The sequence below is a fragment of the Zosterops lateralis genome (assembly GCF_965231275.1).
Source record: "Zosterops lateralis genome assembly, chromosome: 1".
In the NCBI taxonomy this organism is placed as follows: domain Eukaryota; kingdom Metazoa; phylum Chordata; class Aves; order Passeriformes; family Zosteropidae; genus Zosterops; species Zosterops lateralis.
The window spans coordinates 19,210,943-19,237,845 of record NC_139762.1 but is presented as its reverse complement, the minus strand read 5'-3'; the positions used below and the strand labels follow the sequence as shown (position 1 = coordinate 19,237,845).

At 37.5% G+C, this 26,903-nt stretch overlaps 1 protein-coding gene across 3 annotated transcripts in view; it reads right to left on the bottom strand.

Annotated features, from left to right (window-relative positions):
- Positions 1 to 26,903, bottom strand: part of PIP4K2A (phosphatidylinositol-5-phosphate 4-kinase type 2 alpha) — a 108,652-nt gene that overhangs the window by 65,134 nt on the left and 16,615 nt on the right. Inside the window, exon 1 of one of the 3 annotated variants that reach the window (XM_083861528.1) lies at positions 5,670 to 5,753. The exons of 1 other annotated variant lie outside the window; for it this stretch is intronic. The gene's annotated coding sequence lies outside the window, so the exon portion shown is untranslated. Of the gene's footprint in view, positions 1 to 3,520; positions 3,544 to 5,669; positions 5,754 to 26,903 lie in introns of those variants that run through there. One more of the 3 variants, XM_083861529.1, reaches the window with a different exon arrangement.

The window sequence follows — 26,903 nt, the reverse complement described above, 5'->3', positions numbered from 1 at the left end:
TAAAAAAGGATCTCTCTTAAAAAAACAAACTCCTGCCTGCCAGCCCACTGCCAAGAATCTTCAGAGGAGACTGGCATGCAGCAGACCTTCCTACTTAGATAATACTGACTTTATTAAGTACAAATATAGAACAGAATTAAAATCAGTTACGTATCAATACTAATCAATTACTTATCAATCCAAGCTTCATTTAAACGTCTGCTTTAGAATTCCTCTGTTGCCTCAGAGTCATTTCAGCAGAGTCTTGTTTTACATGTTTTTTTGTCTCATGCTACCTTTCAGAACCTGAATGAAATTTCTCTAATGAGCAAGTCAACAGAATTTCATCTACCCACAGCAAGAAAATGTACAATTGCTAAGCAGCCATCAAGCCAATAATCCTCAATTCTTGGCTAAGAGCTGCCATGCCTAAGTGTCAACAAGACTGAAAAAGCATACATAGTTTAAAGGAAAAACATTAGGTTTCTTTTTGTCTTAAAGTGTTGTCCTTTAATTCAAGTGTGTATGACAAGTTTTCAATATTTACACATCTTTCCCAGGTAAATTCACTGCCTCAATATAAAAGAAGACTTGTAAAAAACTTGGCATATTTGTCAAATGCAAGACAAATATATCCCTTTTATGGACAGCCAGATTTTAGAAAAAAAACCCCAACCATTTACTCCAATGATTCTGAAGTTCTACAAACCTAGTGTTAATTTTTTTAAAAAAGTTTGAAGCAACAAATAGTGACACACTATCTCTGCTTAGGCTTACAGAAGCAGTTATATCAAACTCCTTATCAGCCAACAAACTTTATATCTAAGACTTGAATTCAAACAGCAGTGAAACCAAAAGCTCTACTGAACTTCTGGCTAGGAAGATTATCTTTCCAATTCTCATCTCTGTTTCCCTTAGACTGAAGACATCTTTGCAGGCTTCAAACACAGGAAGGCTGCCTGTAAGGACATCTTCCTGTCTTCAGGCTCCCTGTATTGTCTCCCTCCCACCTCTACTGTCTAGTGGTAGATAAGCCCATAAGGCAAGACAGATCAAGTAAAGCCAATTTTCATAGCTGCACTTGGCACAACATAAGGAATATGTTTTTTTTATAGGGTCATAATCCAGGGGAGAGGAAAAAAAAAAAACAAAAAAACAAAAAAACAAAAAAAAAAACAAAAAAAAAAAAAAAAAAAACAACCACACACCCACCAGAAAAAAGAAAATTAAAGAAAAAAAAGAAGAGGTTAAAAAAAGTTTTGGACCGCAATGTATAAATTCAATGGGATAAAAATGACTCATACAGCCCTGGCTGGTTCAAGTGACCTCAAACACTAACACAGATACCATTAAAGAAAACACTAAATATATACACATTCTAAAATAACATACCATCTATCTGCCAGTGCTAAGAATAGCCTTGTACTAATCTCTTAAAATACTGAATTATGGATAAACAGATGCTGTCGTACTGTGATCTCTCTACCACAGCAGTGGTTGTGCTTACCAGGCCCAGGACTGAAAGAGCTAAAAGCAAGCACTAGTATTTTGGCACGTCTGCCCACTGCCTAAAAGGAAAGGTCCTGCATTTCCTCCAACAAGGGCTCCAGAGCATCACCTGCAGTGCAAATGGGCTCTAGAGGAACCAATGTATAGGGAATCACTAATAAGGTAATTTATCTCCCTCTGAAGAAGCAGAAGTTTTGTTTTTCAGTGTCTTCTTAATGAAACAAAACATGCCAAAGAGCATACAACTAGTTCAGATGAATCACACAAGGAAAGCAGCCCAATTTCCCCAACAGTAAGGTGGAAATAAGGACTAGTACCAACCAGGAAGGCATTTGAGTTACCTCTTTTGAAGTGTTAGTACACATGAAACATATATACAGAATACTGTATTCTCGTATTTCATTTTGGTTTACCATCTGGAAATTAGTTTTATTCAGGTTGTAATGCACCTACAGCTAGCTCTGCACTTGACAGTGTCACTAATAAACCACAAAGTAGGCCTAATTTATGCCAGCAAAAAAACTGCACCTCTTCCAGCATAACTTACTTCACCTCACATGAGGTGGAGATGTCAGTACAAGCTGTTTCAGAAGGAATGCAGTTTCACAAACAAACTGAAAACACAAACGAGCTCTCGCCTATCAACTATGTTTGACAGAAACCAATTCCCTTTGAAAAGATGGCTGGTGCACCTCGGTCTTTTGCACCCAGCCTTACACAGATTTTTGGGTGCCCACTTTAGAGTACTCCTCACCTGGTTTTCAGGAGAGCATAACAGAAACAGCTTCCACTGACTCATGTTCAATTTTGGAAAGTCTGCTCCAAGAACTAGCTAGACAACGTTTCTAATTGAGGTTTGAACATGAAAAATTAATCTCTGCAGATAAGGATTAAGTCAGAGCTTTCAAATTGAGGTAGCATTAATTGTTGTTGAGATGCCTTTAAATTACAGTTAAAATAAAAATCCACTATGGACATAAGTTCGCATTAAATGTTGAGTTTACTCTTGGCTATGTGTACTGTACAAGCCATGTTTTTTCTGTAAAATATACAGCTCTTACAGCCTAAAAGTAATAAAAGGTCAGTGACATAAAAAGGGAATAACTTTAACTTTAGAAACTATGAATTTTGCTATTTAAAAACTCTCCAGATAGAACAAATGCTGGAGAGAATGTGATATGAAAACGACTATTGTCCAACTTCCCTTTCAGAAGTGTTAACTCACAAACTGTCACCAGCTATAAGTTTTCTTTGTTTTTGAAAAAACAGGAACAATTTTTAAAACCAGTATCACCGCAATAACCTCTCTTTCAGCTCCTGGCACCATCTCACACAGCAGACATTTCAGCTCTATGTTAACAAGTGCTGTGGAGGAAGCAAAACATCCAGAAGACTTAAGGCTCCACTCAGAAATAAGAAATGCATTTGCAGTAAAAAATATTGAAATGCTTTTGTGGCTCTTTAATAGCATCTATCCCATCTTTATTACAATTAGTCATTTTAATTTCTTTTTATAGTAGATTGAGAAGAGGGTGCTTAAAGGAAAGATGTTCCTGAGGTCACAAATTACTGCAAATTTGTTGTTTAATAGAACCTAGGGGAAAATATAAATATAATTTATCCTTAAAGCATCCACTTCATTGTTAACACTTTGAAAGTATATGGAAAGCATTTGGTGCAATAAAGAAGAAAATAATATTCAAAACATTAAGTAAATTGTTTCAACAAAGAAATTTATGCAACTTGCTTTTTACCTTAGTAAGAGTTACAGATTGCTTTCTTTCCTTGCGCTACTAATGTATTTGAATAACAAGCTGAATTTGGCCACAAAGTGTTTTTAACAGTATGCTTAAGTGCTCTGCTTACATTAATGCCTTCAGGCAAGCAGTAAAGCCAAAAGCAAATCTGGCCTTCACTAGCTGAGGTGTAGGCACCTCCAAAGCAGTTTACTTGGGTGCTTTTACTAAAAAAAACCCAAACAAACATCCTACTCCCAAAACAACCCCGAGACACTTCACTAGCATCTACTTACCTGTCAGATTGGTTGCTGTTTTAGTTGCTATGACACTTCCCATTCACGAGTGTAAATCAAATCCCAGATCCAGGCTGCCAGAGCCTGTTCCCAGCTCACAGCTTCACGGTGACCAAGAGCACCTCAAGTGTTCATACCACGTTGTTAACAGCCTCTTAACCTCCTCTCTTCTTCACCCCATCCAACCAAAATAATCCTTTAACAACTCCTGATGTACAGGAAATACAGCAAACACCTACATAATTTCTCACTTGCTTCACTTTACTTCCTCTACCCTCCTTCAACAAACTTTGATCTTCCCCAGATAGAAACTACATTGATTAAGGATTTAATGGATTTAAAGGGTTTAACAGTAGGCTGCTTAAAGATTCAATGCACTCATTTAAGTTGTAAGTAGTTAATTCTGCAACTATTAATTAAGCAGAATTCAACTAACAATGGAAGCAACAAGAGATGAAGCACAAGGCCCAGCTGCACTTACCAACTTATCATGATGGTGACCTAGTCAATAATAAACTGGGTCCAGAATGATCTTGCCATGGTCAAGTGTTTCAAAGAGGCCATAAGATGTAATGACCTTAGTGCAGGGAAAGAGGGTCTTTAATTCCCAGTAGAGTCAAGAGTGACTAGTTTGGCTCTAGACATCTGCTACTGTAGAGGTGTGGAGGATTGATTTCATTTATCATTCCTTTGCTGCTCTGCTATTCAAATATTTGCAAAGCACCTACTGACTGGGAACTATTATGCAGTACGAACAACTTTTGGAAACCAAAGATAAAGACTGTTGACTCTCATGCAAAATACATTTTACCTTGCAGAGAATGTAAATACACACAAGCAAACAGCCAAGGGGACATGCAAAGGTGCTAGGAGAAAAAACCCAAACCAGACACACAACAAGCAGAAGGCCTGTGAGCAGCTGCTCTTTTTGCAAGAACCAGACTTCCGCAAGTGCTCTGAACTAACAGTTAATGCTCACCGCAGGCTGAGGAGGGGGAAGAGAAGGAAGGAAGAAAAAAACCCAAAGCCTTAGTTTTGGTTTCTTAAAATTAACTTGATGAGACTTTTATAAATAAGCATGTGTCTTATCAACACATTTCAACATGAAATATGCAGTGTTATTGACAGAAAAATATTTTCTTGGCTCCATGTCTGAATTATAAGTCATTTACACTGTAACCAGTTTGAGATCTGTACTCTTTTTAAATAAGTATATTATATTTCCTGAATATTTTTCTGACGTTTTTGAGTTGTATTTTGCAATTAGCCACAGATTATTAACTGTTTTTTAATAAAAGTACAGGTAGAGAGAAGAAAAAAGTTATTAGCTAAAATTATCCTAGACTAGAAAGAGCAACTAGCAAACACATTCATACCACTAAAAATTATTTACTCTTTTCTGAATTCTTAACTATGCCAGACTTTCCACCTCATGTGGAGTGAGTTTAATTTTTTGATTAGTATATAACCATTAGCATATGTAATTTCCACGTGGAATCTTTCTATTTCATGCACCAATTTGCCCATACTTTCAACTGTAGAAAGACTCCTAAACATTTTAAATATAAAATCCTGGGTGTACTTTTAACCTATAATTGCATCAACTTCAAATTTGTGAGATTCTTTAGTTGGGAAATCCAAGCTACTAAAAAGCAAGAGTGCTGCAATTCAAGGACAAACTACACTCTTTTTATCAGTCATTACCCAAATTAAAATATTTGGTTATAGCCTAAGCATTGAGAAATGGTTAATGAACTAAGGATGCTTAACTATACTTTCCAGAAAGAGCTGACAGGCCTTAGATCAACTCTTACAAAAAGCAACACGCCTTTATACCAAGAGCACAGAGGCAAAAACCTGCTGTCACATTGGTGAGGAGCCATTTAGCAATGTGGTGACGTACAGCACCCTGGAAAGCAAGCTTGAGCTAAAAATATCCACTTTTTCTTTTTCTGGAAAAATCAAAACACACTCAACCTCCAGAAGCAGTAATCTGCCTTAGCAGAAAAGGAAGATTGCAACAACAAAAAAAGTCATAAATATAGTTGCTACATGCAATGCAAATAATTAACTGATTACAGGATAGATTTGCTTTTTGAGAAGACCAGAACAATCCCAGGAGGATGCTCTGTTCACAGTAGTCATTCACCTCTCAGTGTTACAGCTCCAGTGAAGATCTCTGCCTTTGGGTAAAGCAGCATTTAAATCCAAGCATCTTCTTTTCCTTCTCCCCCTCCCTCAAATCTGTACCTGCAGACATAATCAAGTTGAGTGAGCAGTTATTATGAAAAGTGTGTAAAAGTTTACAGTCACAAGAAAGATTCCTTGCAAACATTTTTGGCAGTCAGGAACAAGGATTCATCTCAATGGTGTCTTTTATAAATCCATGTCAGTGTCTCTTCCAAAATCTCTGTTTTCTGCTGAATCATCAGCAATAAAAAAAAACCCATAACAGATTAAACTAGTCTCACAGCAGGTTTTTTGTGGGTAGCTTTTCTCTCTCCCTGAAATGCCACACCAAGACACTGAATTCATGATAAAACAAGCCAGAGCCTTTAAAACAGAAAGAACAAAACAACGCTTTTATCTAGAAGAGGGAAAAAAAAAAAAAGCTACCATTGTTTGCTCAACAGAATGAATGGTGATAGCAATATTCAGTTTCAAGACAAATTAATACCTATGGAACCTCCAAGGTAGGACAGATACCTTAAAGACAAGACATTTGAAGTGCCTTTGACTTAAGTCAAAGGAGTCTTAAATGTTCAGACAGATAAGCAGGGCTGAAGAGACTTTCAGTGTTTCTGACTTTGACATAACCACAGCCGTGTCTCGGCCAACACGCAGCAGACTGGTGTCTCCTGACACCAAACATTATGCACAGACATCATGTTATAAGCTGCTGCTTGACTTTCTTATCCCAAAGGCTGTGGATCAAAAATATCTACAATGATGTCTGTGGAGCTGCCTCATAAAACCATGGAAATAAAAAGGTGAATCACACACTGAGTGTTTGTCTTCCTGATATCCAAGAGAATGAGGGCTAGGCTGCAGAATTGGAACTACAGGAACTTAATGGAAATACCCACTGCTACTGACAGGTTAAGAGGAAGACAAGCCAAGAGCTGTGTAGAAGGAAACAAGTTACAGGAGAAAGAAACTCAGTGGTAGGAAGCAAGAAACAAAAAAAAGAACTCAAGCAACTCCCAAGATATCAGCATGATGCTCAACCTAAACCAGCTATTTTTGGAATTACAAATTGTTCTGGGCACATCACCTGCCCAACTATCTTCATAGTTGCGCATGTTTCTAAAATAAACAAATCAACAGAAGGTTACCTGGCCTTTCATACACAGGAGATTTGGAAGGGAAACAGAAGACTGAACTATAATATGGGTAAAATGGCAATTCTGCACTGTAAGTAAAACACTGCGAGTTCATAATTGTTACTTTTGTTAGTCTTTTCTGACCCAGATCTTATTATTGCAAGGAAGAGCTAAGTCAGCTGCTTTCTGAATTAAATTTAACTGCTTTTCTATAAGCTGAACAACAAAAGTTGTAAAGCCTCAGTAAGAAGAAATGGCAAAAAGCCCTCAAAATGGTATTTCCTTTTTTTTGAAAGCCACTTTTCATACAAATCCTAATATCAAAGCAGTTTTTTGGTGGGGACCTACGAAGAGGCTGACAATCTAGTGCACCCCATCCTTGTGCCTCTCCCATGCTGAGCCACAGGAACAGCTACTGTGATTCCTTCTCCTTTCAGTGGTTAACTGGCTAAAATGGCTCATCACTGCACCACATCAGTGCCACAGCCAACACAAGAGAGCAGGATGGGGTGACACAAGGTACAATGGTAAGCAGTGAATTAAGCAAAATATTATACTGCTGTACAGTATTTCATCCTGAGCAGTGCACAGCATGACCCCATGACAGCCCCTCTCTCCATAACAAGGCTTTCTATTCATTTGTGTCAAGTTATCAACTGGATCTAAGCAACTGGAGTCTTGCCTCAGACTGAAGGGGACTTTGCCAGATCAATGGGACATGACACTGACAGTCTAAATTGTTGTACCACAGACATAAATAAGTAAATGACATAGCATATATTCTGAAGCTCCAGAAGTCTGCTAAGCTTTCCAAGGTTTCAAAGACTGAAATAATGTTCTCATATTATCCTGTGTTGCTAAGCTAGCTCTAGATTCTATAGCATCCGATTATTCTAAGGTATCTTCAGTTAACCAAGAAATGCAGAGATGTTTTTCCTCAATGTTAAAAAAACCCCCACAAAACTCCATCCAAGCCTCCAATAAAAAACAGTGTTTTAAGTAAATCCACTCTACAGCCTGCTTAAACAATGGTATTTAGTGCTTTACATAGAGCCTACAGTTTATCTGATTTTTACTTCACCTCTTTAAATAACTCCTGCTTACTTGAACAACAAAAATCCTTATAAATCACCACATTTATTGGCTGATATTAGCTCACGTAGTAACTCTACTGTACTACATTTGGCCATAATAAATTATTAGTATTAGGAAAATCACATTTTGTTAAATAGTTATGTCCCACTGCCTGTTTTGAGACAGCTTTAACACCAAACAGTGTGTAACTGCACTTCCCAGTAGTAAGCTACCACTATTTCCCTGAAAAGTACAATGAAATCAGGGATTTTCCGGAGAAATTATGTATTTGATTATAGCATTCATCTTCCTGGAAGTTTAAAAGATAGTTTAAAAATACCATGCCCCAACTTGAAAACATAAAATGCATTGAAAGCCCCACAGGTGGCTGAGATCCAATAGATCAATCCAAAGCAGGTCTTCAAGATCTGGAAACACAAGGCAAGTTTCCTCCAGCAGCACTTAAGGAAGCAAGCAGCAAAGCTGAGAACATACATGCAAGTAATTTCAACCTTATCAGACCTGTAATTTTACCTAGGCCTACACAGAGGCAATAGTAACTCACACAGGCATATATTTAAATAGACCCCACCTGCACAACGGTGAAACTTAGAATCTCATCCAGGCCACAAAACCCATCACAGAAGCTACAAAGCTGCACTTCTGGGAAGTGCAGAACTCTTTGTTGCTCCTGCAGTAGCAACAGATTAGTCCAAGTAACACCACTGTGAGCATCTGTAACATTAGAAATCTCTAACCAAGAAAGGAGAGGTCTTGGAGCTGGATGCTATTTACACCAACGGTTAAACCTCAAAGCAAAAAGAATTAGGACAGAACTAGAAAGGTTAAGTCTGCCTTCAACTATTGTTATTTCATTATTTTAGCACATTAGAAAACCAGTAACATTCCCTCCAAGTCAACAACTCGAAACAACACAACAATTTTGTTCTCATGATAAATATTTATCACAGAGAGACGTTAGAATAGTCCACTCTAAGGTTCTTACAAGTTCTTTTAGTCTTACTTCATTCAGTCTTATTTTGACTTTTCAATAAGAGTTTCTCATGTATACAAATCACATTACATTTCCTGAATATCAATGAAAAAGCCAGCATGAATTTAAGACCAGCATTTTTTTCCCCAGAATTGTTAAGAGAAGATAACAAGCTCACTTGTGCAAGACTACTGGAGCAAACTGGCACACAGTCTGCAAACTCCTGATTTTTAGGCATCGCTACTGTGCTTTTTGAGAACTACAGGATGCTGCAGCAAAACATGTACTCTGACTGAACTAAAGGTTTAAGGACTTTTCCTTAAAAAAGAACAAATGCCAAGCCTTGCTAATCATCCCAAAGATTTCAAAGTAATAAAGATATATCTAAAATAGGAATAGTAAAGTCACATGACAAAATACTCTTCCTCTGTCCTTGCAGAGGTTAGGATTAGAAAAGTAGTAGTGCAAGTCTGTAGTCTAGTTATATTTTATTCAGTGCACACTTTCAGGTGTCTGATAATCAGGAAACCAAAGATCTAGAAAACCTGTATCTTATAGATTTTAATACGTTCATTTTGAAGTGCAGTTTATGAAATTTTGAGCAGGCAATATACCAAAATATTCAGACCTGTTTTTTGTCTGTCTTACCAAATAACTGTTAAATATAATGAGAGAGCTTCTATAACTCCCTCACACACTTTCTGTTTGGTAAGAAAACTCGACACACCAAATGTAAGAAGCAGGCTGTTCATTGCATGAATCATTTCTTCCACAAGGGAGGAAATTCCTTTATTCCTTCCTCAAGCTCCATCACCACTGTGGGTTTGGTATCCCAGGCTTTGCAGAGCTCCCCCCAGTCCCACCTCTTCGGCTGAGTTCCCAGCGAGCACAACACCTCAGGGCAGCAGTTGCCGTTCCAGTTATGGGCTATTGGTCTGCCCAATCTGTTTTGATTTTAGAGGAGAAAGCACCATTTTCCAAACCGCTGAGCTGACTACAGACAACATTCTCCTTCCTCCTACAGCAGCGATGACAAGGAAAATGCGGCGGCTTGTACAGTTCCTGTGAGGCTGTGGATGAGGGCAGTTTGGGAGATTAATTCCCACACCACTGAGCACTGCAAGCTGCTGGAATTGTTTTGGAATAGTCAAGACCACTGCCACCTGCCTTGCCACTCTTTTACAGCTTGTCTCGGTATAACAAGAAAGTGAATCATGACAAGGACAGTGAAAATATCCAGAAGTTACCTTAGAGAGATGCAGTGACTTTTTTTTAAAGCATCAGAGATGAGTGTGGGCCAAAAGAAGCAGACTATGCTACTCTGATCAGCTACTGTACAATGCCAGAATGAAAAGGAGCATTTTTCCTCCCTTCTGCACAATCCTGAGCTGTAGAGATCACACAATACCACAAGAATCTTTGGTCTGTTTCAAGCCAACTATCATCAGCTGATGCACGGTAGAAATCAAAGGATCCATTTACTTGCTAACCACTTGTTGTCAGATCAGCTGTAGATGCTTCTCTGACAAGGGTGCATGTAATTTAAAAGAGATACCACAACAGGAATGACTTGCTATTTCTTATGAAGATGATGGTTCTTGTGTATGATTTTTTCATTGATACTACTGAATTTATTATTTTTGATACATCCTTCAGCCCATAAAAATGGAGGTGCATTTTACTTGTTCTGGTGCTTGATCAAACCATCACGTGTTCCAAACACTTCCATGGAAAAATGCAGAATGTTACAGGAGCATTGCTTATTTTTCTTTGAAAGTTTACAGCTCAGTAGCAGCTTACAGCAGCTTTCACACACTCCAGTACTTCACCTTTTGTCCTTAGTATCTCCACTTACTTCTGCAGCCAGATAACTAAAGAGATTCTTTACTGGTTATTTGTATCATATAAAGAAACCAACTTTTATAGACTGTGATACAAATGTATGGAAGAGTAGCAATAGCAACAAGAAACCAAGAGACTTGAACCTCCTGAGGTGTAGCTGCAGTGAATTACAAACACCGTGTTATCTCAGCTGTATCTTAAAATGTGAGGAAGGTGTAAGTAATCAACTCCCAAGCAATGAACACCTCCTGCTGAAACACAGACTACCACTACTGAGTGAGATTCTTCTCCAGAAAGCAAATTCACTCCTAAAACACCTACTGCTGGTAATAGGAGAAATATCCTTTGTCATTTACACCCTCTTTTTCAACATGCATTATTTTCTAGCAGCAAAACTTCAGAAAAACAGATTAACATACTGATTTTTTCCCAACTTTGCACAAGAAGAAAAACTATTAAACACTTCACTGATAAGACTTCATAAGTAAGGAGAAAGCAGCACAAATAACAATTACTGAGACATTAAGGTTTTCAAACCCTAAGGAAACAGCAAAAGTGGAATTTGAGTGGTTTCTAGCACCAAGAGAGTTAGGCAGCAAGTTTTTCTTAGGTGCTCTCTAACCAAACTCTATCTCCAAGACGACTGGAGATAGAACACAGCTAAAAACACCTTATCATTTGTCTAATTCAGAAGTAGCCACAACCAGGTATCAAAACAATTAACATTCCTTTTATTCCTTTTTTTTTTAGTTATAACAGATATTCAAAATAGAGAGCATAAATGCAACCCATTACTAAGATAGCAAACTGACCTGCTCACTAGGGTACATCATATGACTAGACTATCTGATTAAGGAAAGTTTAGGCAGCAAATTTCTCGGCTGGTAACAGCTCATTCTTTTTTTTCCTGGAGGTGTTTAAAGAAGTAAGGAAGGAATGAGACCCCTGTAACACAAATCTGGAATCTTCCACTAAAATCCCCTACATGCTGCCACAGCTGCATCAACTCCTGCTGCAGGAGCCCCTGCAATTTGCTATTTACTTCAGAAACATATCCTGAAGATAGTATCCAATTCTCTGAGCAAGCAGTAACTGATATTCCATACAATTTCCATTAGACTTCAAGTCTCTAGAAGCTATTTAACTCTGAATTTCATATTCCCTATGTTTTTGAGTTTCCACAGAAACTTGTGAACAAAGCACTATATACTAAAAACCAAATAATTTATTGAGTAAAGGTTATGCTACAGCTGGCTCACTATTGTTTCCTCTGGGGCCTCAATATTTAGGGTTTAAAATGAGATTTCAATGGAAATCATTGTCAGTTTGATTTCTTTCATGAAATCATCAATTGCCTCATTATACAAGGATGTTTTTTCATTGTAGGAAGATCTGTACTAGCCATTCCCATCTCGAGAGGAACATGGTGTCATTAACTGTCACACAGTGCTCTGAGGCTGCATAAACACCACCAGGCTCAGCCAGTTTCTGCTCTTTTCTTAGTTAATACAAAGGCAGAGAATGTTAAGATCTAGAGTAATTTATGTGTAAAAATATTTATGTGCTGGTCTGTAAGCTGTATTTCTTCTAATTTTCCTGTAACAAAAGGATGTTCTTCTAAACATTCATCATTTGCAAAAAGCATTTAAAAAGAGAGGCAAGATAAAGTTGCCACAGCTGCTATTTATGATACATTTAAAAGTCCAGCAATAGAATTTTAATTGAAATAGTAAGAAAAATATGAAGATCAAATTCCCTTTAAGAGCTCAAAGGCATGCACTATGAACAGTCAGTGACAAAATTAAACAGAAATGCTTTAAGGGCAAACACACAGAACTGTAATCCTCCAGTCCAAAATGGCAAATTCAAGTGTAAAGTGAATATAATGCTAAGTAGAACCATGGTACAGTCTGACTTTTTCTACTGACAGAGAACACCCCCACCCCCGCAATCCAGTCTTGTAATTTTGGAGTCAGATGCTATCATGCGAACTACCCTGCATGGACAAGAATTTTGCAGTAAAACTTAGCTAAGAAAGTAAAAGAGACTATGCTGCTGGTGCAAAGATGTACATTTTCTATTCAGAAACACCTTCTCAGGTTCTAATGCATGTGGATTAAGATGTACAGCTGATGGCAAGGGAAGATACTAGACCCACCTAAGCAGTTTGTACCAGATCTCTCCCCGAGATTAAGTGGCTAAACTCTGGTTTGAGCAGCAGCAGTCCTACAACACAAGCACCAACACCTGTAACTGAGTAACCATTCTAAGAGAGGGAATTCTCCTTCACCTGAGGGAGCAGTTTGAACTTGATGCAGGTTGATAAACCAGCCCTGGGATCTTTCAGACTTTTTAATAAAAATGCATTATTCATATGAGAAAACAAAAACTAAAACTTTCACCATGTTGTAGAGAACAACAGCTGACAGTCTTGTTAGAGAATTTTGGATTACCTTATTCTTCTCATTGCTTGATCACAAGTAAGAATTATCTATGTTCATCAACCATGACTAATTAGCTGCGCTCATGAACCATCTTTATATACTTACATAGTAATATGAGTATCTTTGGTTCCACTGTAGTATTACATACTATTAAGCCTTTGCTTTCAGCAAGAAAGGTTATTTCCTAGAATGAGATGCAGTTTTCCTTTCTCCCTGTCCTTACATTTGGCCATAGAGTGTCTTGCAAATGCAGATCCACAGATAGTGTTTGCTCACTCATCTGTCAAGAACCACCTCTTCCCTCCAGCAAGTCAGAGCATATTTCTTCTTTGGAGTTGGACGTTTTGCAAGTTCCTGTATCCACTTTAATTAGTTCACAGTTTAATGTGGTAGCTTCAAAATGCCAGTACATCTGGCATATCTCTATTATGCCCCTTGGCATTACTCACTGCTTTCAGCAGCCTCATGTAATGCTATAACTATGAGGGCAGAAGGACACCACTTCAAGAATTCATAGAGCCTTCCAATATTTTACTGCAAATTGTTCTCCAGAAATCTTTTAGAACCAACATACTCAGGCAACAACTTAGGTGCTCCTAATCTCAGTCTCATCCTCAGTTTTTCATCAGAAGTGCTGTCAAAACAAATGTTGCAGATTCAGCAGGAGTACTAGGATAATCTATTCCTAGATAAGGATGGCAGAGAAGGTGCTACTTCCCTATGGTAAATACTATCAGCACGACAAGGAATCCCAAATGTACGATAATTTCCTTTTTTTTGTATCATAAAGACTACACAGTTCTTAGCTATCCTCCTGTATATCTATCTACCTCCCTACCCGCAGAAAGATGGATTGTAAGTAAAGATACCTGATACTGTATTGCTTTTCCAAATCCTGGGATCTTTTAACTCATTTTAAACAAACTTAGAAGTTCCCTAATAACTTTAGCAGTCAAAAATAGTAAAGTAAAATAGCAGCAAATTAAATATTTATCTTACAGAAAGCTATTGTAGGAGAATTCACACCATGCAGCCTTGTACAAGACTACAGGAAGGATAAAATAAAAGAAAAAAAAAGCAAGTTGATTTTACACCTTCACACTTTCAGGTTTCACTTGCTCTCACTCCCACATAATCCAAAGTAACAAGATATTGTTTCCACCACAAGTTTTGACAGAGGCAAAACAAGTAGTCTTGTCCTCCTGAAATTTTTGGGGTCTCCAACTGGTGATAAAAAAAAAATGAATTTTAGGCCTTTTTTTCTTGTATTCTCTAGGAGTCACTGATTAATACTGGGTCGTCCTTGTCTCAAAATCACTAGCTTCAGTCTCAGTGAGCATTACGTCAGGTTGCCTGTCCATTATCAGGTTTTCCTCCCGAGTTAAGAGGACTGGGAAGCACATGGAGCATGCTGCTCCTTCATGACTGTTCTCCTGGTGCTAGCTAGAATGCAGCATCCTCAGGGCCTTCTTTTTAGCATTTTAGTCTTGATATAAACAGCACATTCTTCACATTTTACAGCTAGGAATGGTGACCTTGGTTATCAACACAGGCCACATTTTTGACCCTTCTATCTGCAGTTTTCTAAGACCCTTACTATGCACACTTCTGTTCATATTGCATTTTAATTAATGTTTCTTTTACAAAACTTCAATTCCACAATTTTTTGAAATGACCACAGAATTCATGGCTACATATGCTTAAAGGATTAAGTCTCTAAGATATCTTCAGGCTTTTCTGGAGTCTTGTTTTGCTACAGAAAAGACAGAAAACACATCTTGTTCTTTCTCCTTTTGACTCTGCACTTAAATGCCCAATAGTATTTTAGCACTACTTCCAGCTGAAAAACATGTTTGGGATGTCACAACTAACCATTTGTGCCCTTGAAGCTTGTTGTTCAGTAATAAAACAGTAAGAGGTCAAAGGAAGAGCCTGTTTCAGAACAGAAGACTACTGTTGCATAAAATAGAATGGGTATAACATGAAGGGATGCATCACCCATGTCAAAACCCACCTGATTTATATAATACATATTAATCTTAATGCTTGAGCTTTAACTATTATTTTAATTTACCAGTGACTACATATACTTTCCACTATATAAATTGTATTTTTTATGTTTTGCTGAGTAGTAAGGTATGTGCAAGCACCCATGTAAACTTGTAGAACACAGAAACAAAAGACTTGCTTGGCTTTTCAGAATATTAGAAAATAGCAGTTGACAATTGTTTATCATAAAGTAGCTTTTAAATTCAGAATTTGTATAGCTTACTGAAAAATAGCTTTAAAATGGCAACCAGCTAATGATAACTACCTAAACAGTCTTGACTAATGGCTTTAGCAAAGCTGCTTTTTTCAAGTTATCTGTGCTTTTCTACCCAATCTGGTTACTTTTAATCACTTTTTTTCCAAGACTTTGGAGGTAGCATATTTCACTCTCTCACACCTCAGTTTTATTCACCTGTGGAGTAAAAATGGAAAACTCTTGAAATTTTCAATTACCCCAAGCTAAATAATTTTAAATAAAAAACCCTCTTAACACCTACAAATAGACCTCTGCCAGACAGAGCTAATTTTAAGCAGTCTGAAGTTTGAATCAAGGTACTTGCTGTAAATGACTTTTATTCCAGTTTAGCATTCTGATCTTTAAAAATCTGAAAAAAAAAAAAAGCATACAATACTTAATTTCAACTACTGTAGCACTATGGCACTACCACTTTCAGCTTTAGAAAAAGACTGACATTGTTGCCTATTGAACCAATTAAACAAAACAAAATTCCTGTTTAAAATGTAGTTTTAACCATACTGTGTAAGAGATGAGATGACTGCTTGCCTGAGTAACTTGTTGGCAAAAAGGCTTTAGATGATGTCTTTATTGGCACCTCCTTGTAAAGTTGTTTTTAAAACCCTAAACAAAAGTTCTTTTTAAAATTATTTTTATTCTTCAACCATACCTTCCACATCCTGAAGTACTAGAACAAATTCCTGTGCCTAGGTGGGGAGATCTGGTAAGCACTAGGCCTGAGGAGGAAAGCCCACTTTCCCACGGCAGATGGGAGCCACAGGGAATGTACAGCAGGGAGGTACCTTCACATCATTGCTTTGATTAAAGCCAACGCACATCCAAACCACACTTTGCTTTTCTGTCCAAACTCTGGATCCAGACAAAGCTGCTGATAGTCCATTTGGCAGCAGAGTCAGATCTGGGATGAGAAGGGAGTGCCAGAAATAACTTTTACATTGAGTTGGGAAGAAAATCAAGTCCCTTGTGCCGCCAAAGCCATCAGCAAAAGGACAGTGAGAACCAGAACTCCACTAGGATCAGTTAGACTTATTGATTTACCTGGAAACTAGATAAAGCCTTAGATATCTGATTTTAAAACAATGCTTTTCTACTATGCTTCAGTCAAAGTGTGGCTTGTTCCACTGGGAAGCCACGGTACAGCTTCTCATAGGAATCACCATTTTTCTGTCATTTCACCTCTCACTGCATTTACCTCCAGTAATAGTCAATGCATGTCAAATGAGACTACAAATCCATTAGAGAAAATAAGCCATATTTATGCTCTTACCACACTCTTCATTCTCCTACTCAAAAATGAATTTATGAGATTATTTACACATTCAAGAACGTTTCTTTAATATTAAAAGCTCAGACTATTGCTACACTTTACAGCTGATGGCAACCATTGCTAGGAAGAAGACTCAGGAGAGCTGGCAATCAAGTGAACATATACCTTCTGCCAAAACACCCATGGCAAATCCTGGACAAACCACTGCTTCCTACAGTTTATTTCACTGTTTTACCATGAGCACTTACCCCTATCATGTTTTTTTACTCATCTCTTGATAGATATCTCAAATAGTACAGTTGCAAGAGGTTGAAAGCGTTACTGTCTTCAAAAAGTAAGATAAAGTCTTTTCCCCCCCAATAAAAAATTGTGTCTACTATTCCAAAGATCTAAAGAAAAAAAACAGTGCAACAACAATGGTTTGAAGTTATTAACGCCTCCTAATTTATAAAAAGTATTATCAGAAAGTTCCAGTTTCTAGAATCATTGCTGGCTGCTTCCATATAAGAGCAAAGTTAAAATGACTAGTTCCACATGCTTGCAGAAAGAAGGCCATGTATGCAACCCCCAGAAGTTTGAAGCTAAAAACAATCACTGAATGAGTTTTAATTTTTTCCCCAGGTCTTATTTTCACGTCTCTGGAAACTGACAGTAATGGCTCTATCAGTATTTAGTCTTTCACATTTTTCAGACAGAACTAACCAGTTGATACTGGTTTATAGGTAGCAGGGACATGAACTGAGTTTACACCCTAGGACAACTTCCTTCCAGGAAATTTAAAAAAATTAAAAACCAGCCTGTTAATTTTCAAACAGTCTTCTTTATCTTTTACAACTCTCTCTCTCCACCAGGAAAAAGTCTGAGCTTCTGCCCATCTTTGCCTGATGTATTCAATAATCAGCTGGATATAGCAGGATTAAGCCTGACCCTCAAAACAACACTACTGTGCTGTAGTTTTAGAGGAAAGGATGTCAGGAAGAAAAAAAAAAAAAGTCACATCTCATCCTCTCTCTAGCTTCATCTGGTATCAGTCAGATTTCTCCAAATCACTCTTTAGTAACATGGTATTGGGGGCAGTTGGGGTTTTTCGTAAAAAGAGAGAGGAGGAAACGAAAGGCAGGAGAAAGGCAGCAGTGGGTTGTTTGTTGCTTGAGACCTTTTAACGTATTTTTCTCATGACATATGTTTAAAATCCCTACATTATCAACACTGGAACCTAGATGTTTATAAATATACTTAATGCGCTCTCTAATAACTGAAAGAAACCATCTGAGCGCTTCATCCTTCTGGAAAATGGGATGGGCACTCTGTTGACAGGTCTGTGGCTGTGGCATGGAGGGCAAAGCCCACTTATGGAGAGAATAGGTTCTCCTTTATATCAGCACCTCAGCTAACCTGGTTCTGACTCTGTGCACTTTAAGAAAGTTTCAAGACATTACAAAGCCTTAAATTTCCTTTTATTTTTTTTATGTTTCTCTTGTTTGCTTTTCCCCTCTATACAAGGCAGAGTAATTTTTCATTTTGGGGAGCACTGACAGCTGTTACTGCTAAATTCAGGCTGCAAAACATTACAGGAAGTTTTAGTTCAACAATCTCAAGTGAAAGTACTTGCAGACAAAACATCAGGCTTAAACGTTGTAATTGCACATGTCTTTGTACATGTGTCAGACACACAAACGACAGGAACACTGCAGGAGAAGGGAATACAGGTGACCTCACCTTGATAAGTAATAGCTGTGGTAATTACCCAATACAGCCTCAGCCCTGATGAGTCACAGCTATATCCAATAAAGGCAAGTGTGATAAAAGGGAGTGGGTTAGCTGGTGAGGGAGGATCATATAGGAGGAGGAACCTTGAGGAAGAGAGAACCAGAGGATCATGGATGAGGAATAATGTTGAGGCACCTCTAAAGAAGGCAGCATCTGGGGAGTGAGAATCACTGCTGTGAGGTCAGTCTGGGTCTGCATTTAGAGGCTGACCTGCAGTCACAGTCTAGCTGGGCAAAAGCTGCATTCAGAGTCTGCAAACTAATGCATGCAGTCATAGTTTAGCAGGAAATAACCAGCAGTCAGAGGCTGCATGGAAAACCTACAGCAGGAGCTTGCTGTAGCAGAGTCAGTGAATAGTTGGAGTCAGGACAGCTAAGCTGTAAAGAGGAATAAACCAGGACCCTTTTCGTGCTGTGATAAACAAGAAGTCTGTGTCTTGGCTCATTTCTACTCTCTAACAAGAGAGCTGCTGCAACAGAACATGCTTTCATATCAGGAAATTGGTTTTGAAATTTTTTCTAAAAATTTGTTGGTATGATTAAGTTTAGGACTAATTTGACCCCTCTCATTCACTGCAACAGATGTTTTCAATACACAACAATTTGCAACAGGTGGATTTCTCCACATCCCCTCTGGCCCCTGCAGGTATCAGTAGCTCATAGCTGAAGACATACATGGAACCCTGAAGAATGCAAGAACAGCTTTCTTTTTCCTTAAACTAAAACACATTTACACTTTTAAGCTCAACGTTTTTACTTACTTCAAAAATACTTGCTCCTTATTGAGGTCAGTTCTGCTGGAGAATCAGTCTTGCAATATCTTCTCCCATGTGTATTAGCCACCACCCAGTGAGTATGAGTGAGTGTATTCTACTCAATCCAGCACTGTTAAATAAAATTAAGCTCATGTTCCTTTTTCCTTCTATAGAAGTCATCAGATGAGACCATACACACAAATTACTCCCTCTTCTTGTTTATGATAAATAAACCTGCACTAGAATGTTCTTCCTTCAAAGCAGTAGAATGAAGCCAAACACAGGAGTTCAATATGCTTTTCAGGGATGATAGTTAATGACTAGACCAATTTTGCCAAGATAGGATTCCCAAACCAGAAAAACAGAGCTGGTATCACTTCTACCACATATTGGTAATCTTTTGGATTTTTAAGAGTTTAGCACCTTCTAAAGGTATTGCTAGAATTCAAGACCAGAGACCTATTTTTAGAGACTACTCTACTTTCTTGTTCTTTCTTTCTGCATAGAGGCAAACAGAAAATAAAACAACCTTGTATGTGTGGAAATGATTATAAAGACTTAATGTTGCTGGACCTAACAAGATGCATCAGCATATAAGTAAACTGCAGAACTGTAGCCCAAGTTCTTTTAAATACTTTGAAGCCTTACAGCAATTTACATCAAAGAGCAAAAATATTATCACCTAACTAACAGCATAACACATCAAACCTGTGCGAGGCAAAGGTGTTGCACAACCAGAATATGCCTTAAGAGTATGCATTAAGGGGCAAGAGAAAGGGATGAGGACTCATGACCCTAACACTCTAAATATTCTTAAATGACACCAAAACGCCAAGTAACCTTTAAATCAAACTACAGATTATAAGTCTAACAATGCAGACAGTATTTTTTCAGGACTACTACAAGTTTTGCACATTTCAATAACACATTGTGATGCTGCCTCATCGAGGAACAGGACCAATGTTGTCCACATCCATGAAGCCTAATGCTGAGGAGCTTGGAGATTCAACTGCTCAAATTCCAAAGAAAATAGTAAGTGAGAAACTCAGGGGAAAAAAGGGAGAAGCTATCACATAGAGAAAAACTTATGTGCATTTTTATCCTCTCTCAGGCATAGCAATTAGACTGACAGGCTACTGAGAATACATGGAAGCTTATTTATAACCAAGACTGCATACAGTCATATCAATGAGATTTAAGAGGTTTTATATCAAATTATGTCTAACTTTCAGCTATATTAATTACTACTTTTTCAAGTAATCTTTTTCTGTAAGCTAGGTCTAAGCAATTTAAATTATAATCTTACAGAGCACATGAGATCCACTTTATAAGTGGGCAAGTGAATCTGAACATAAACTATCCAGAAACTACAAGTCCACCAGAACATAATGAATGCAAGGCATTTAAATTTCATATTGTTGCACAAAAGCCTTTTTTTATTAAAATATTCATCTGAATCATGAAAAAAACTCTTTCACATTAAGGAGAGGACACTGAACAGAAAGCCTTTAACTTCACATCACATAGAGAAGTAGGTAAGTAGTCATTAATTGATTTCCTTTAATGTTTTGATGTTTTGTCATAAAGTCATGTTAGTAACTGCTCAGGTCCTGTTAAAGCCAAAGTAAAAGCATCAAAGCAATTTTACTGTTTTTGTTAGACACTGTAAAGAGATTGCATAGTTTTCACCTCTGACCTCTCATTGTAGTTCTTTTATTTCACTTCATCATTATATTTTTTCATTAAGACAAACAGAACAAGTGGCAACCTCAGACTTTGATAAAAGGTCACTTCTCATAATTTTGTACTTTATCCATCTCCTAAAAGTTGTACAAAAAATTAAAATTACAGCTCATTCTTATATCTCAACACAAAGTAAGTGATGATACCACTCCATGCAAGACCAGATTTTAGTTATGTTTTCAAAAAATGGTATGAGGTGAACCTAACAGCACAAACACATAGATGCCAAAGGAAGGCAGTAGTCATGGAAGGAGGCACTGCCACTCCTGGATGATGTAGCAGTGAGGTGAAGTTTTGAAACGCATCAACTGTAAAAATCCTGTGTTTAAAAAAGCTAATTAACCAAGCTGCCAGCTACATGAATTAAATAAAGAAAGCAGTCTTTAATGAAGCAATCTTTAATTTTAGCTGACATGGTGTGTTGAGGACAAGGGCAAGATTTACTTCTCACAATAAACTCTTCAGCAGAGCTTTTCCTCCATCTGTCCCTTTAGAAGGGTCATCTCTTCAATTATTCAGATGTGCAACAGAAAGCACCAAGATGGTGAAGCAAAGACTAAACACGGGTCTTGATTACCAGCTACCTTCCTCACAGTGATGAGCTTTTTGTACAGTGTCTAACATAAAACTCAGCTCTTACAGCCTTAACTGAGGAAGAGAGCATTAAGCTTGATCAGAAGAGCACTCCCATGTAAACTTGTACAAGGAACTACAAATCACAACATTTCTCAAACAGTTGTATTTTTCTTTAGATTTTAATAACATATGAAACACATAACAACACTTCAACTAATTAACTAGGAAAGGCTTCACAGTAAGCAAAAGAAGCATTAAAAACAAAGGCAGCATTATCTTGGATTGGTTTCAAATTCACTACAGTAAAAACACTAATTCAGTTAGTTTCTACTGTGCTCTAATATGTTTAAGAATGAACACAGAAAATATGTATTATTTTTGAACTGGAGCAGCAGCAATAGCTTGTCACTGACAAAGTAGATGTCTGTGACCTTGACAGTTTAAAATTCAGTCCTTCTCTTCCAACATAGACAGCAAGTCTATAGTACATTGCAAAAATTTGTGCTCAAAGATTAAGTAAAGATTGTTAGTTTTTATCTTCTAAAGTCTCAAATTTGCTGCATGAAGAACCACTTGGTGATTTTGAACCCAACTTCTATATCTTTCACAGAAAAAGGCAGAAATCACTTCCTGCCCAGTCCTCACTTTAAGTCATGACTTTTGAGACTTCAGATCTCCTTTGGTCATCTATTTTCCATTCTGACAACTCTTGATGCTTAGTCAAGTATCTACACCAAAGCAGTTCTGTATTTTTCATCATCCTTCGTGCCCTCCACTGAGCTTTAAGCCCTACTATGGCTTTTAGCAGGAGACCATACGAAGTATTCAAAATGCTGATACAAGCTGGATTTACACAGTAGCACGTCAACCTTTTCTAGTTTACTCTGTATTCCTCTTCCCTCAACTGACAATTGCTTGTTTGACATCTATTAAATAATAACAGTACTAAGACCTTGCCCCTGCACAGTTATGGCCTGTTTAGCATCCATCACTATATGTAAAGCTGAGGCTGTTCTTCTCAATGCAGCCATGTGTTCTGACAAATGACAGCACTAGAAACTCAGTCATATGACTTTTTTTGTGTTTTGTTTTGTTTGGTTTTTTCCTTCAGCAGCACCTCCCCCTTACTATCCCAATTAATTTGATATCAGCAGCAAGATATCAAATCTTTTTTCCCCCCACTGGTCACCATTTAGGTATTGTAGCAAAGTCTTAGATTTCTACAGCAATTTGTCCTGCTTAGAAGTGACATTCTTTACTGATACAGCCAAGCATTTACTTCCACCTTACTTTCTTTACAAATTAAGGAATTATTTATCAGCCCAAGGCTGTCCCTTCTTATTCTATGGCTTATTAACTCCCTTTAAAGCTTTAAATTTTGAGGGACCCTCTCAAAATTCACTTAGAAACTAGAGCCACCTAAATCACATTTATCCACATAGTTATTGACCCTCCATAAAGTTACAAGACAGGTTTCCTTACAAAACACACATTGTAAGAGAGAAGACAGAGACTACAAGGACAGAAGTAGTGGATAGCTGCATAAATAACCCTACTAACTGGACTGTGTCAGACATTTGCATCAGAGCCTTACAAGTGCTACAGTCTCCCTTACCCAAATTTTGGCACCCCATCTGCCACTCTCTATAGCACTGGCAACACAGTAGATTTATACAATAATTTACACATCATCAGCATTCTGCTATTTTATCTCTGAGTATTTAGAACCAGAGTGAATACCAACCAACCTGTCCCTGTACTTCACCACTGATAATGTAATCAGCCACATCCACAAACTTCTCCAGCCTCTACCATGTTAGACCCACCAGCTAAGAAATCCCTCACAAAGAAAAGTTCAGAAATAGAAATCTTTGATTTCCTCCCCACTCAAAGACAAGTAATTTAATTTCCCTGCAAAAGCTGTATCAACTATATAAGCTTCGTTTACATTCTCATCTGCAATTCCTACATGCAGTGGAACCCTTCTGATCTGTAGGAAGAAAGCATCATTATCAGTTTTGATGTCTTTTGTTAACCACAAACTTCAGTGTGTTTCTACATTTAGACTACTAGACTCATGATTTTAACACATTTGAACACTCCTTCTGCTCTTCTGTTTGTTTTGAAGGCAGTTGTCTCCATGCAACCCAAGTTTCTTCTGCTCTCTTGTCATTCTGGTAGATGGCACACACTGACACTGTTTCACAGTCAACCTCCATTTTGTACTTTCACCTGCTTCACTGTGCTCTAGGTTACCTTGAGAGATCCAGATTTTAAGATGTCTGGTTATAAGAAGGCTTTTTTCCCTGTTTTTTATACCATCTCTTTGAATGAGATAGACTGACACAGGTATTTGTTGATGTACAAAAGACTAGAATCACTTAAATCTTCCTTGAAAATGCAAATTAGTCTGTTCTCACTTACCACTTCTTTGAGCCATGCTGTGTGGTGATAAGTGTGTAATAAGCACAGCTGGGCCACATCACATGTGGTGTGCATGTTACACAAGCTGACACTTGTGTTGACTCAAGTTAGGCTCCAACACCCTTAAAAAACCAAAGTCAAACTGGGGCAGGAAGAATACAGAAAAAAAAACCCCAAAAGACAGACGCATGGATTTGATAAAGTTAGATTTATGGCTCCCTAAATCTCTGCCAGACTGTTTTTTGTTTTGTTTAAAACAGAGTGGTAGCTGAACTTTATTTGTTCACTGTCTCTTATTGCAAGATATTAGCACTGGAATAAATCCAGTTTCCACATAAGTAATTCATATGCACCTGTAACATTACATTCAAATTATGAAACAAAACTTGTGCTGAACAACAACAGTTAAGTCTGTAAGATCTAAAAGACTGAACAGTATCATTCAGACTTAATTCTCTTCATTTTCCCATCCACAGACTACAGACTGTGCATCACTTCTTACAGAAAAGATTAATAGCCAGAATTTACACCATAACATTAAATTTGCATTACCTACAGAATCAGTTCTCATCAGTTTCCAGAATAATGGTGTTTAGAGAATGAGGCTAATGCATTGCAAAACAGTTTACCTTATAGCTTAAGATTACAAAACCAGGACCTTGATCTACCCACAAGGCAAGAAATTTCTTCATCTTTCTCCAAAACCTCAGTGTTTAAAACAACATCTTAGTACTTGGCATATTTAACATCCAACTGACAGTCACTTCACTTCCTAATATTCAATATTTCTTCAAAGTAGAACACTTGCCTTAAAACACACTGAAATAGGTGTCTCTAATGCTCACCACATCACAGCAATTAACAAGTCACTTTGCTACATTTTTTTCAGTGAAGGACAGAACACAGCTCCCTAGTTTCACCTCACTTAGATTTAGCCTTGGTCTCAAAATAAATTAATTTTTTCTAGCTCGTCTACATAACAAACATTCCCATTCTTGTAAGAATCAAGGTACTATCCTGCACATAACAGCCTCCCCTCATTAGGCAGTCTTGGTTCATCTCTTCAGCATGAAAAAGAACATATACTGAAGACAAAGGAGCCTTGCTTAAAGAAGTAACACAGTAAAATATTGCTGGAGTCTCAAACTCTGGGAAGTTCAGCAGGAGCTTTGAAGCCTTGCTACACAAACAGACTTATATCTGTTCACTTCCAACAATTTGCAAGCTAACCAGCATAAGTAACAAAAGTTAGATTAGAGAAAAATGCAGCATAACCAGAAAGTATTTAAAATTCATAGACCTCTATATCCCATGTAACAGCACCCTAAAACATTGCAAATATTACAGAATTTAACAAAACTGAAGGTATGAAAAGGTATTTCAAAGATACTAAAACATATCTATATGACATTAAATAACTGGGAAGAAAAATCACCCAATCAAGAACCTAAAAAGTTTCCCAAGTAACTGAGATGGGTGACTTCTCTTACAGATACAGTCTTACTTGAAGGTCTCTCATCAACAATTCTTTAAAACAATTTTATTGAGACACAGCCATTCATTTTTGTAGACTCTTCTGTAGTTATGTTCTTGCATTAATTAAGATATTTTCCATGAAAAGTATTACCTCACCTTTTACTGCTGACTTCAATTAGATTGACTCCTTGACCTGAAAAAATTCATAAGGTAAAAAAATTAAAAATTCTAACATACTTCTATGTAGAGAGCTGAACTAATCCAATATATAGTGACCTACTCTGTAGGATCATACCAGCACTCACACAAATGTAATCTACTTTCCCCTTGTCTCAAACTATTTGTGGTATCGATGTAAAAAGCATTTGTGGCCTTTTAACAGGAGTGCTCTTGCAGAACTGAACTTGCCTTTGGCATGAGCCTAGCAATTGTTATGAGTTTATTCTTTGGGGTCTGAAGTTTAAGAAACCTCACATTTCTTCCAAATTAAAAGAATAACCTCATCCTAAAGCCATCTTACTTTAATATATTCTTCCTTTCACTGACATATCTGAAAGTATAAGGGACTGCTCTATCCGTCCATTTCTATGCAACGTTTTCGGCTACAGTAAAACAGAAAAGCAGTCAATCCAGCAGGCTCATGTCCAAACTACCACCCTGAAGTCTTGTCAAAGGCCCCATTGACCATGCCACAATTCTACTATATTAGATTTTATTTTTTGTAATCAGTTTATTATGTCAACTATAGAACAGACTTCACATAACTAATGCAGTAGTGTTTCTTGGGAAGCTGCAAGGCTGCCAGCACAAATATTTCAAGGCTTTTACAATAGCTAGTTTTTATGGTAGGGCCTGTCTCATACTGCTGTTTCAATCTTTATTGTGCTTAACATAAAGGAGAGATCTTTGTCACGAGGATACTGTAAAGCTGCTTTTGAGTATTAGAACAGATTTTAAAATTAAATATTAATTGTTAGAAAAGCATACATTAACACATACAGAAACAAGCAGACCAAGACTCAGTGGCCACAGTAAATTTAATCAGAACCCACACTCCATTAACAGTTGGAAGAGTTCCAGAAGCCGTCTGTGCTCTTGGCCATCTGCCAAGACCACTGATTGTGTTTTAAGCCCCCTGAAATTACAAGGATTTACTCGAATATGCCATTCTCCACTCTCAGTGCAGTATTTACAATTTTCTTTTGTGGTACATATAAAAAGTGGCTGTCTACCTCATCACCAGCACACTTGCATGCTACAGATGTACACAGTCAGACATACTTAATGCCACCTAAATTGCAACTCTGTTTGGTACATTTTGCAAATGAACTGCAGAAAAGGCACTAGTGACATCTAACATCAACAAACTATAAGTAGTATCTAAGATTTGA